The sequence below is a fragment of the Heteronotia binoei genome, chromosome 3 (genome assembly GCF_032191835.1).
Source record: "Heteronotia binoei isolate CCM8104 ecotype False Entrance Well chromosome 3, APGP_CSIRO_Hbin_v1, whole genome shotgun sequence".
NCBI lineage: Eukaryota > Metazoa > Chordata > Lepidosauria > Squamata > Gekkonidae > Heteronotia > Heteronotia binoei.
Window position 1 is genome coordinate 39,523,732 of NC_083225.1, and position 12,251 is coordinate 39,535,982.

Sequence of the window (12,251 nt, forward strand, 5' to 3'; positions counted from 1 at the left end):
GTCATGTTCTCCATGGTTGTTTTTATTCAAAACCACATTGGGCAACATGATATTAGATGTGATAAAACAGTAAGAATAAACCACATTTGGCTGAAATGCAAACAGGTGGTTCTACTGAAATTTGCTGTCCACGTCTTTTTCTCAGCTTTGAATGTAATCTCTGGGGAAGGGACGAAAGTAACAGGGTGCAAACGAAAGACAGGTTTCAACATCAGCCTTCCAAATTGCGCTGCACAAACCAGATGTGTAAACTCCCTCAACACAGCTGTGTTGCTGTTTATGTTTCCAGTTTTCTAAACCTCACATAACTCCCTATTTGAGTTCAAACTTGCTTGATCCTGCGTCCAGTCGTCATTCCAGACAACACGCAATATCTAAGACATGAAGAGAGCTGAGATTAAGCCTTTGGGTAATTTCAAGCACAACAGCCAACAAACCCGTTACGACAGATGTTCGATGTATTTTCACAGCATTTGTTTAATCGATGTTCCTCCATCAGGTTGTTACAAGTGAAGAATGATTTGGAAGTTGTGGGGAGCTAGAACTGTTTTGAGTTAGAATCTACTTTGCACAAATAGGAACAATGAATTTACTGGCATAAATTGTGTTTCCATTACCTTTCTAGGTGCCGGCTCATTGCATTCTAACTACATAAACTACATATAAAAGAGGGAATGGTCATGCAAGGACACAGAAAAGTTTTTAAAAGGTTCTGGAAAACTTGAGTTCAGACTCTATTGATTTACAATGTGGCTTGTAAAATATTCGCAGGGCTTGGTTCATCTGCCGATTTATTGTTTTTGTGTGTCCAGTGCCATCATGCACTGCCAATTTGTGGCAACCCAGCAAGGCCAGTGAGAAGCCGAGGTGGTTTGCCATTGCCCTCCTCTGCAGAGCCTTCCTTGGTGTTCTCCCTTCGAAGTACCGACCCTGCTTAGCTTCTGAGATTTGACGAGATCAGGCTATATCATGCTGCCTTCCTCCCCGATGTATTGTTTTAAGGGACTCTTTTTTTGGTATTATATGCGGCAGTTGAATATTTTCTATTGTGATCATTACAGACTTTGGAAAAGTGGAGTATACATTTCCAAACAAATAAATACTAATGGATTTGCAAGTGAGCCCCACTTGCAGGATCCATAAAAGTGTTTAAGCTATGAAGTGACACAAAACTATTTTAATTTCTCAAAGCATTGGAGCACAGACCACAATAGAATTTTCTCTCTGTGTAGGTTGAAGGGCTGGCCCTAGACTGTCTGGCATCCAGGTTAACTTCTGGCATCCCCCGCACTGACAATATCACTGAGTCACATGGGGGAAACCCAATTCGGCACCCCCAGAAGGCTGGCACCCTAGGCAATTGCCTAATTTGCCTAGTGTCAGGGCCAGCTCTGGTAGGCTGTAGGACACTTTGAACTTCCCTTTCCTTCAAGAAGCTCCTGGCAACAAGCATGAAGTCTCCCCTCCTCCATTTTATTGTCACAACAGCCCAGTAAAGCAGGTGAGACTGAAAGAACAACTGACTCAAAGTTACCCAGCAAGCTTCATGGCTGAGGATTTGAACACAGGTCTTCTCGGTCTGAGTCCGGCACAGTAACCACTACCCTGCCCTGGTTCTCACAGCATGAGTTTTTCATACTGCAATACATTTTTAAGAACCAATTTCTCTTTTTCTGGTCAGGGACAATGTCAGTACAGAATAGACAGGACTGGGCAAGGCAACAATTATAGTATTATTACTGCTTGCAAGAAAGGGATTAACTCAGGGAGAGGGAGTTAAAAACAGATTAAGCACACACTGCTGTAGGTAAGGAACATGCTCATGTGTGGCTCAGCATGCCGTGTTAGAAGCTATTCATGTTTTCCTTCTTCATTATAGAAAACTGTGAGGAAGACCTGAACTCAATGTGTAAACTTTGTGTTCACAGTCAACCTGTTTAGGATTACAGCCAAGCTCCTTGATCCAAGCAAGACAAAAGTACAAGTAGAAATGGGAGGATACTGTTCTTGGATCTCCCAAACTGCAGCTAAAAGGAGGGTTTTAAGAACTGCCAGAGGTGGAATTCTAGCAGGAGCTCCTTTGCATATTAGGCCACATACCCCTGATGTAGACAATCCTCCAAGAGCTTACAAGGCTCTTCTTTGTTAGCTCTCGGAGGATTGGCTACATCAGGGGTGTGTGGCCTAATATGCAAAGGAGCTCCTGCTAGAATTCCACCCCTGAGAACTGCCAACCTCTAGGTGGGGGATGGAGATGTCCCACTATTATAACTGATCTTCAAGCAACAGAAATCATTTCCCCCAGAGAAAATGGCTGCTTTGGAAGATGGACTCTATGGCATTAGAACAAGGCTGCCAAGTTGGATCCCACTTTGAGTGACTGAAATGGCAACTTAACATTTTAACATCTCCAGAAGACTCAAGTCATGCCTCATTTTGTCCCCCTGGCTGTCGTGTGCTCCCACCCCCCATCCTCCCACTCAAACATCTTATCTGGCAGAATGTCTTTTGAACTGTATAATATCTAATAAGGGGTTCTTCCCCTCCTCTTCAAACAAGCTGTTAAGGTTCATATCACTGAGCACCAGAAACTATTCCAAACATTGCATTCTTCAATGTTATGGTGTCCAAGCTTATCTTCTCCAGCTAGATTCTCTTGTCTTCTTTGATTTCCCCCCCCCCCTTTCTTCTCATAATGCAAGTATGACAGATGAGCGTCCGGAGCCATGAAACCCTGAGAAGGGGCACATTAAAAGTGAAAGCAACAAAGATCATGGTTAGTGTACTTTGCTGCATAATTTAATTAGCTGGGACATTCCCCTTGAAACAAAACATCTTGCTTTCAAGGACATTCTTGGAAATGAAGGAGGAAACCAAGGATGTACACGCAGATCCCATGGCAGTGCTGCTGAAATCAGGGTCATTTACATACGGGTGGCGCGACCCAGCTCGGATGTTATTGGGAAATTGGTTTTTCCCCATTTATTTACATTTGTGGTGCTTCTGCGCATCTTCTGGATTTACCACGTCTTTCCCACAATCTTTCCCAAACCTGCTTTGCCATGGTTGCACACATTTAGGTGAGAAAGTCCAGATTTCTCCATTTCCAATGGCCTCTAGCCCTTTCATTGCAGAGACTTCCCACTTTTTATTTTCACATCAAACTTTTTTAAAAACCCACTTAAGGTTGGGAATTCAGACAACCTGACAGATAGAACATTATAACATTCTAACGTTACAGTGATATTGGGCTTTTTTTGAGCATGAATGCACAAGAATGCAGTTCCAGCTGGCTTGGCATCAGGGGATATGCATTTGCCTAATATGCAAATGAGTTCCTGCTGGGATTTTTCTACAAAAAAGCCATGTGAAACAATGGTGATGTCAGGGGGTGTGGCCTAATAGGCAAATGAGTTCCTGCTGGGCATTTTCTACCCAAAAAAAGCCCTGGTGATGGTTGTTTTTAAAGAAAAACCTAACAATGGTGTGGAGGGGATGACTGCCACAGGGACTGTGGAAGGGGAAATGGAAGAAAACCTATTCCTCTGTGGAAAACGCCCAGCATGGGTGTAGTGGTTAAGAGCGGTGGACTCTAATCTGGAGATCTGGATTTGATTCCGCACCTTCTGGGTGACCTTGGGCCAATCACAATTCTCTCACAACTCTCTCACCCCCAACTACCTCACAAGTAGGGTTGCCAGCTTCAAGCTGGGAAATGCATGGAGATTTGGGGCTGGAGGCCAGGTGGGACAGGAGCCTTAGTGGGGTACTGTTATGTATGTGGACTCAAGTGAAGACTTTGGGTGTTCCTGCCTGGCTCATTGGAGCCATACGGACTGAGCTTGGGGACTTGGGAACAATGGGCTGCAGGTTCCAAATCTCTGCCGCCCTGGACCAATCACAAGCCCTGCCGGTTTGAATGACCCAATAACGTGCTTGCATGGGAATCCACAGATGGCCTAGTTCTCAGCTTTGTAGTGCAGCCATCCATTATGCTGTACCTAACAAAGAGCTTGTTATCATTTATCCTTCGACTCATCAATGCATAGAACCCACTCTACAATAGGTACAAAGCCAAAGCATCCATTTTCGCTAGGGGAACTGATCTGTGTAGTCTGGAGATGAGCTGTAATTCTGAGGGGATCCCCAGGTCCTACCTGGAGGCTGGCATCCCTACAAGGAAACTGTTGTGGAGAGAGAAGGCAACTTTAAGCTGCTTTGAGACTCCTTAAGGTAGAGAAAATGGGATGTTAAAAATCTTCTCTTCCTCTCCATAGAAAGATAAAGTCCCACCAAACCAGACCCCCTGCAGCTCACATTCCCAGACAGACAGTTCCTGATGGCCAATGCTACTGTACTAGTGGGCCAAATTCAGCTTAGCAGGCCATCAGTTCAGCAGGCCTGGGAGATTAACCCAGCACTGCTTTACAAGCTCAGCATGCATCAACTTCCTACACAGATTCGTTCTATACAGGAAAACTGTGTAAGCTAACAGTGCACCATCATCTGTGGCAAAGGTGCATGAGTTTATTTCAGAACATATGGGAAAGGAAGTATGTGCGCACTCCTTATACATAATGTATACACAGATTTCTGTGTGGAAGCATTTTCTGAAGAAGAAGAATTGCAGATTTATACCGCACCCTTCTCTCTGAATCAGACTCAGAGCAGCTTACAATCTCCTATATCTTCTCCCCCCACAACAGACACCCTGTGAGGTGGGTGGGGCTCTCACAACAGCAGCTGCCCTTTCAAGGACAACCTCTGCCAAAGCTATGGCTAACCCATGGCCATTCCAGCAGGTACAAGTGGAGGAGTGGGGAATCAAACCCAGTTCTCCCAGATAAGAGTCCATGCACTTAACCACTACACCAAACTGGCTCTCTAAGAGACCATCATATGCAAATAGGAATGTTACAATCTATTCCTTATTGAAGGCCTTTGATGCAAGGTGGTATAATGGCTTAAGAACATAAGAGAAGCCATGTTGGATCAGGCCAATGGCCCATCCAGTCCAACACTCTGTGTCACATAGTGGCCAAAAAGCCCAGGTGCCATCAGGAAGTCCATCAGTGGAGCCAGGACACCAGAAGCCCTCACCCTGTTGCCCCTCCCAAGCACCAAGAATACAGAGCATCACTTGCTCCAGACAGAAAGTTCCAACAATATGCTGTGGCTAATAGTCACTGATGAACCTCTGCTCCATATGGCTTGTATCTCACCTACAATTTCCAGATGTGCAAAGACAGCAACTTTAATTGTCCCCACTCTGCTCCGTGGCAGCACACTACACCTTCGCTGAAATACTGTTCCTGGGGGCCAGGAGATCCCCAGGCATAGCTTGTGGGGTGAGAATCCGAGGTCTCCTGAACAAGGGATGAATCAGCTAAAACTCCCCCTCCTCCAGACACAGCTGCAGAAGTTCTAGACAGGATCCAAGCCATTATCTTCCTGCTTTGTTTTGTTGTTGCTGTTGTTGTTCAGTCGCACAGTTAAGTCCGACTCTTTGTGACCCCATGGACAAAGTCATGCCAGGCCCTCCTGTCTTCCACCATCCGCCGAAGTCTGCTCAAAGTTGCTGTTTCTACTTTTACTATTTTTGAGAGTCTTAATTTTATGCTTACTGCTACTGCTACTCCTGTTATATGGCAGCTTCACTGATTCTATTATTTTTGCATTTATGGCTTTTATGACTGTAAACACAGCCTTGAAGCAGAAGGCAAGATGTATTTTTTCCCCCAAGAAAGTGATAAATATATAATAGATCCAGATTTCTTTTTTAATATAAGGCCATGTTCAATAACTTTGATTTCATGGTAATGTGTATAGTCTCATACACACAACATGATTTTTTAAAAATAAAATAATCTTTTTTGGTTTTGTTCGTTCTATCTGCTATATCTGTTACATAATTTCCAAAAAAATAACAAATGTCAATAGTCATGATTTAGAGTTTGCCTTCAGGGGTCATTTTATACCCAAACATCATCTGGAGACGGAGTTCTTGGCCCAAATTGGCTCAGAGTGTGTGTTATCCCTTTTGTACTATATATAGATTGTGTACAATACAGATCTGGAGCTGGGACCTTTACCATACATGGGGAGAAGGAGGCGTATCACTATGACCAATTTTTCTTTCTCGATGGAAACACGATTATGTTATAAACTCTTTTAGTACTAATAACAGTCCACAGCTGCACATTGAATGCTAGATTCTGAGAAACCATAAATACGCAAAGGAACCTCCTTTTCAAAGTATCTTCAAATATATATAACATTTCTTCAGAAACCTGTGTCTTCGATGCCGAGCATGCTTAAACCTTTTGCCAATGGTCAAAGCAAATACAAAGTAAGGAAAATTTAACTCAGGTTTAAAATCTGCGACGTTTCAGAATTTGACTGCTCAAATCTTTTGTTTAGGGGCTTTTGTGTGTTGAGGGATCCACATTCTATTTCCATCTTCAGAACTGCTACTTCTCTTTTGCAAAGCAGATCTGGGACAGTTCTGTTCCTTGCAGGCAGGAAGAAAGTGCTTAACCATTCTCCCATCCACTGGTTACCCTCCCACAGCGCCCTCCACAAGCATCTCCCCACCCCCCACCCAGTTCTAGAGCAGAGGTGGCCAATGTAAGAGCAGAGGTGTTTGAATGCAAGAGCAACGCAGAGGTGGCTCGATGTAAGAGCAGAGGAGGTTGAATTTAAGAATCACATAGAATAAATGTCAGATGTTTGAAAAGGAAGGAAGGAAGGAAGGAAGGAAGGAAGGAAGGAAGGAAGGAAGGAAGGAAGGAAGGAAGGAAGGAAGGAAGGAAGGAAGGAAGGAAGGAAGGAAGGAAGGAAGGAAGGAAAATAGATGGAGGAGGGAAGGAGAGATGGAAAGAAAGCAACTTTAACTTTAATTTTCCAAGCTGCTGAAGAAGTGATTTAAAGAGACAAATACCTTTCTGAGCCAACTGATGGGGGGAGGGGCTTCAAGAGCCACACAATATGGATGAAAGAGCCACATATGGCTCCTGAGCTGTAGTTTGGTCACCCCTGTTCTAGAGCATGTTTGGAATGGAAACGCAGGTCTCCAGACATTGCTGCTGGAAAAGCAGCTGTGGGAGGGTGGAGGGAAGCGTCTAGTGAGGAAAAACATGCACACTCTATTCCTGCTTTCCTCTTCTCTGCTAAACACGGTGCCATCCAGGCCTCACAGAGGAAAGGGAAACCGATGGGTTTTGGAGATGGGATGTCTACTTCTGCCACTACATCTATGCTCTTGCTGATAATTTCAAACAATAATTATACGCATTGACATGCTAAATTCAACTATTTGACAGACACACCCCAAAACCTTAAATGACAGCACCCAAAATATGTACTGACAATTCCAGGTTGGGTTGGGAAATTCCCAGCTATTGGGGGGTGGAGCTTGGGGAGGGTGAGGTTTAGGGAGGGGAGGGAGCTCAGCAGAAATGTGATGCCACAAAATTCACCTTCTGAAGCTGCCCTTTTTTCTAGGGTAGGGGTGGCCAACGGTAGCTCTCCAAATGTTTTTTGCCTACAACTCCCATCAGCCCCAGTCAGCATGGCCAATGGCTGGGGCTGATGGGAGTTGTAGGCAAAAAACATCTGGAGAGCTACCGTTGGCCACCCCTGTTCTAGGGGAACTGAACTCTGTAGCCTGTAAATCCGCTGTAATCCCAGGATATCTCCAGGTTCCACCTGGAAGTTGGCAATCCTACCCAAAATTAGGAATGCTGAAAATAACATTTAGATTTAGGAGAGCAGGAATTTGGATTTTGGACAAATTCGTGCTGTGACATTTTGTGGGTCCCCCTCCCCCCAAAAATCCATTTTCCCCCCAATAAAATTTACATATAAATTTGGTGGACTTCATGCGGCACGGGGCAAAGAACTGGATTTATACAGAGCAGATCAGTTTCCGTATCCCTGTTTGTAGCCAGGACGTTTATTATTGGGAGGACTTAAGCAAGTCATGACTCATGAGCTACCCTGTATGTTTGTACTGAAGATCAGGGCTTTTTTTTTTCTGGGGGAATGGAGTGGAATGGAGTGGAAACAAAATTCTCAACAAATGTTTAAAAGTTCATGAGGGCACCTGAGTGTTTTCTCCTTCATTTCCTTCTTGAGAGTTCCAGCACATCTTTATTCAGGAAAAAAAAGCCTGGCTGCAGATGAAATCAGGTAATGTTTATTCTTAGACATGCTAAAAGTATCCAAACAAACAAACAAACACAAGCCTTTATTGGCATATATCAGATTATTAACAAGGCATGACCTGAGTTCGATCCTGGCGGAAGCTGGGTTCAGGTAGCCGGCTCCAGGTTGACTCAGCCTTCCATCCTTCCGAGGTCGGTAAAATGAGTACCCAGCTTGCTGGGGGGGAAATGTAAAAGACTGGGGAAGGCAACGGCAAACCACCCCGTGAAAACGTTGTGAAAGCAACATCACTTCAGAGTCGGAAATGACTGGTGCGCGCAGCTTTGCCTTTAAGGCTTTAGACTAGTGTTGAACACATTCTACAGATACATATTTATTGGGCTTCCTTCACCTGGATAGCTCAGGCTAGCCTGATCTTGTTCGATCTCAGAAGCTAAGGAAGGTCTCAGCCCTGGTTAGATAGACCACCAAGGAAGTTCAGGGATGCAACATAGAGGCAGGCAATGACAAACCACCTCTGAATGTCTCCTGCCTTGAAAACCCCTACGGGTTACTTGAAATCAGCTGCAACCTGATGGCTATATACTGGGTTGGTTTCAAAGCAATACCAAACCATGACTGATAATTTTAGGGAAAAGCCACAAATTCATACCCTCTTTCCCACCCACCCCCCTTCACACCCTCCTGTACTCACAAGAGGATTCCACCTAAAACTTCTGCATGTGAATGAACTGTTGTGATCTTTGCCCATTACTGTCTCCTTCAGCAAACCTCTGACTTCCCCCAGGCTATTCTGGGGGATCATCCATCCTACAGGAACAGCATTTCAGGAGGCATTTGGGGCTGCAGCAGGAGGAAGCCATGTTCCATGGATCGAAATCCGATCTGGCCACAGAAGTTTTAGGTGGCTAGGATTACCAGTCTCTGAGTTGGGAGATTCCAGGACATTTGGGGGTGGAGCCTAGGTTGGGGTTTGGGAAGGGAGGGGATCTCAGTGGGATATAATGAGTCCACTCTCCAAAGCAGACATTTTTTCCAGAGGAACTGATCTCTGTAGTCTAGAAATTCCAGGAGACACCCAAGCCCCACCAAGAGGTAAGCAAACCTAGGCGGGATCCAGCTGTACAGCTGGCAAATCACACTGTATCAGTTTAGTCAAAACATGGTTTTGGTTCCCCTTAGGGTTACCAGGTCCTGCCTCATCATTGGGAGGGGGACTTTTGGGGGGTGTTCCTGGAGGGGGGGGGACGTCCCCAACATGATGAAGTCATGCAGAAGTGACATCATCATGTTAGGGATGCAGCCCCATCACAGGCACCATTGGCGGCAGCTTGCAAGAACCATTTAAAGTCCAGCGGCAATAAAATCCCACATGAAATTGGTGGATCCCCCACCCCCACCTGAGGACTGGCATCCCTAGTTCCCCTCCAAAACAGAGCTCCAAATAGAGTTTCAGTCATTTTCTTTAGTATATTACTAATTTCATTGTCCCCATTTCATTTCTCTGGTAAAATAGATAGTAACTAGCAGTAGCTAGCCCATAAATCGCCTGAGAAACTGTCAGTCCTAACTTCTTTTCTCTTTCCCTCTCCCCCTTTTCACATATGTTCAGTTTGTTGATTTGCAGTTGCTGTATGACACCTAGTAGTTTCTTGATGTTTTTACAAACTGATTCAACAAATACCTGTATCTTCAAAGTAAGGACTCTATGGCCGCTAACAGCCGGCCCAGGGTGACATCCAGGGGTTTTTTGGTAGAAAAAGTTCAGCAGGAACTTATTTTCATATTAGGCCATGCCCCATGACATCACCATTGTTTCACATGGCTTTTTTTGTAGAAAAAGCCCAGCAGGTGCTCATTTGCATATTAGGCCACACCCCCTGACGCCGAGTCAGCCAGAACTGCGTTCCTGTGCGTTTCTGCTCAAAAAAGAAAACAAAAAGCCCTGGTGACATCAAGCCAACCCGAAAGTGAGCAGACTGGAAAAGGAGTGCCCAGGAGCATCTCGATGGCCCGTGAAAGAGGGATGGGCTGCAGGCGCTCCAGGGAGCATCTGGAGCACTCACATGCCCTGTCCACAGCTTCCCGGATGCTTCCTGGCCATCCAGGTGGCCAGGGAGGCTCCTCGGAGGCACCCCAGCAAAAAGGCATCACTTTTTGAGCTGGCTCCTGGTAATCCAGGGATGGCTCAGGGGCAGGACAGGGACAGCAGGCAGTTGTGAGCATGTAGATGCACTTTTTAGATCCTCCTGCCTGCCATACCTGGGACAGCTTTAACTGCCAGTCTGCAAGCAGCCTATGTGTTCAATGGGGCTTACCGCCCAGTAAGAACCATAGGACTGCAGACCTAAAAAGATTACATTTTTACTATGAAAGCAAAATATCTAGGAATACTTATTGCACAAGGCAGTGGAAACCAAAACAGTGGTATTGGAAAGAACACTAAGGAAATCAATACCACGTTCCCTTAACATTTGAAAAGAACATGTATTTGCAGTGGCATTCCCAGACATCTTTGTTTCCACTATCAATAGCCAAAGGGAATAATGAATGGCTTTTTTCCAGTTCAGCCCCTATTCCTGTGCCAGCAGGGTTTCAAATCCCATTACGCATATTTCCAGAGTATGTCTTTGCTTAGTCTCTCCTGCAGCATCTATAAATCTCACCTCCCTAGTTCTCAGTTACAACTTTGTTCAAGTTTATGAACTAGGGATTACCATATATCTTTCCATGGATAAGTGGCTATAATAAAATAGCACCATTATTAGTCTTAAATGAAGCCTGACACTTTGCATACGGGGCGCCAAAAGCTTAGCATAATTGCTCACGCTGTAAAATGTCTTGTCGATCACTTACAAAATGCTCGTCATTCTGATGGGCAGGCCATTTTTTTAGGGCCCCATGTTGCAAACAGGGGGTTGCAAAATCTCCTGGCCAGGGAGGAGACTGTTCAGCAGATATCTGAGCACTAGTACACAGCATTCCAACCCCACAAAGTCCCACTCAAAAGAACATAAGAGAAGCCATGTTGGATCAGGTCAATGGCCCATCCAGTTCAACACTCTGGCCGTTTTCACACTAGCGTTTACTCCGGCGTAGCACCCCATTTACGTCCGGATCTTTTCCTGGTTTTCGCACCTGTTGCTCCAGCGCTGTGGTTTGCTCCGGTGCTGCAGGGGTTTCACGCCGGAGTATCTTGATCCACCTGCTTCCGGAGTTTTTGAAAACCTCCGGATCCACTCCGCGGAGTTTGCTGTGGGAAATCCATCCACGCCGGATCGACTGCTTTGTGGGCGTCACCCTCTCCCTTTCCGTCCTCCCACCCCATCCACCCCCTTGGCCAATCATCAGCCCTTCGCGGCGCTTCCCAAAAGTGCCCGCACGGCCATTTTTTTTTAACTTCATATTTCTTGCGTAATAGCGATATTATTGCTTTTCCGCTGTTGTGTTATTTCGTAAGTTCGTTAGGTCCCCATTGCAGCTGCAAGCACCAGCCGGGGAGGGGGAAGAGCACGGAGGAAATCCCAGCTTCGCCACCCGGGAGGGAGCGAGGCTGGGAAGGGAAGAACCTGCCACACACACACACACTAGTGCTGGGAGGCTTAAATGTAAAAGCTTTCTCCAGTTTGAACAACGTGTAGTGTATCGCCATAACCATTTCGTTATAACGCAACCATTTCATTATGGCGCAACCATTTCGTTAGTTCGTTAGGTCGCCGTTGCAGCTGCAAGCACCAGCCGGGGGAAGGGCAGAGCGCGGAGGAAATCCCAGCTTCGCCACCCGGGAGGGAGCGAGGCTGGGAAGGGAAGAACCTGCCAAACACACACACACTAGTGCTGGGAGGCTTAAATGTAAAAGCTTTCTCCAGTTTGAACAACGTGTAGTGTGTCGCCATAACCATTTCGTTATAACGCAACCATTTCATTATGGCGCAACCATTTCGTTAGTTCGTTAGGTCGCCGTTGCAGCTGCAAGCGCCAGCCGGGGAAAGGGCAGAGCGCGGAGGAAATCCCAGCTTCGCCACCCGGGAGGGAGCGAGGCTGGGAAGGGAAGAACCTGCCACACACACACACACTAGTGCTGG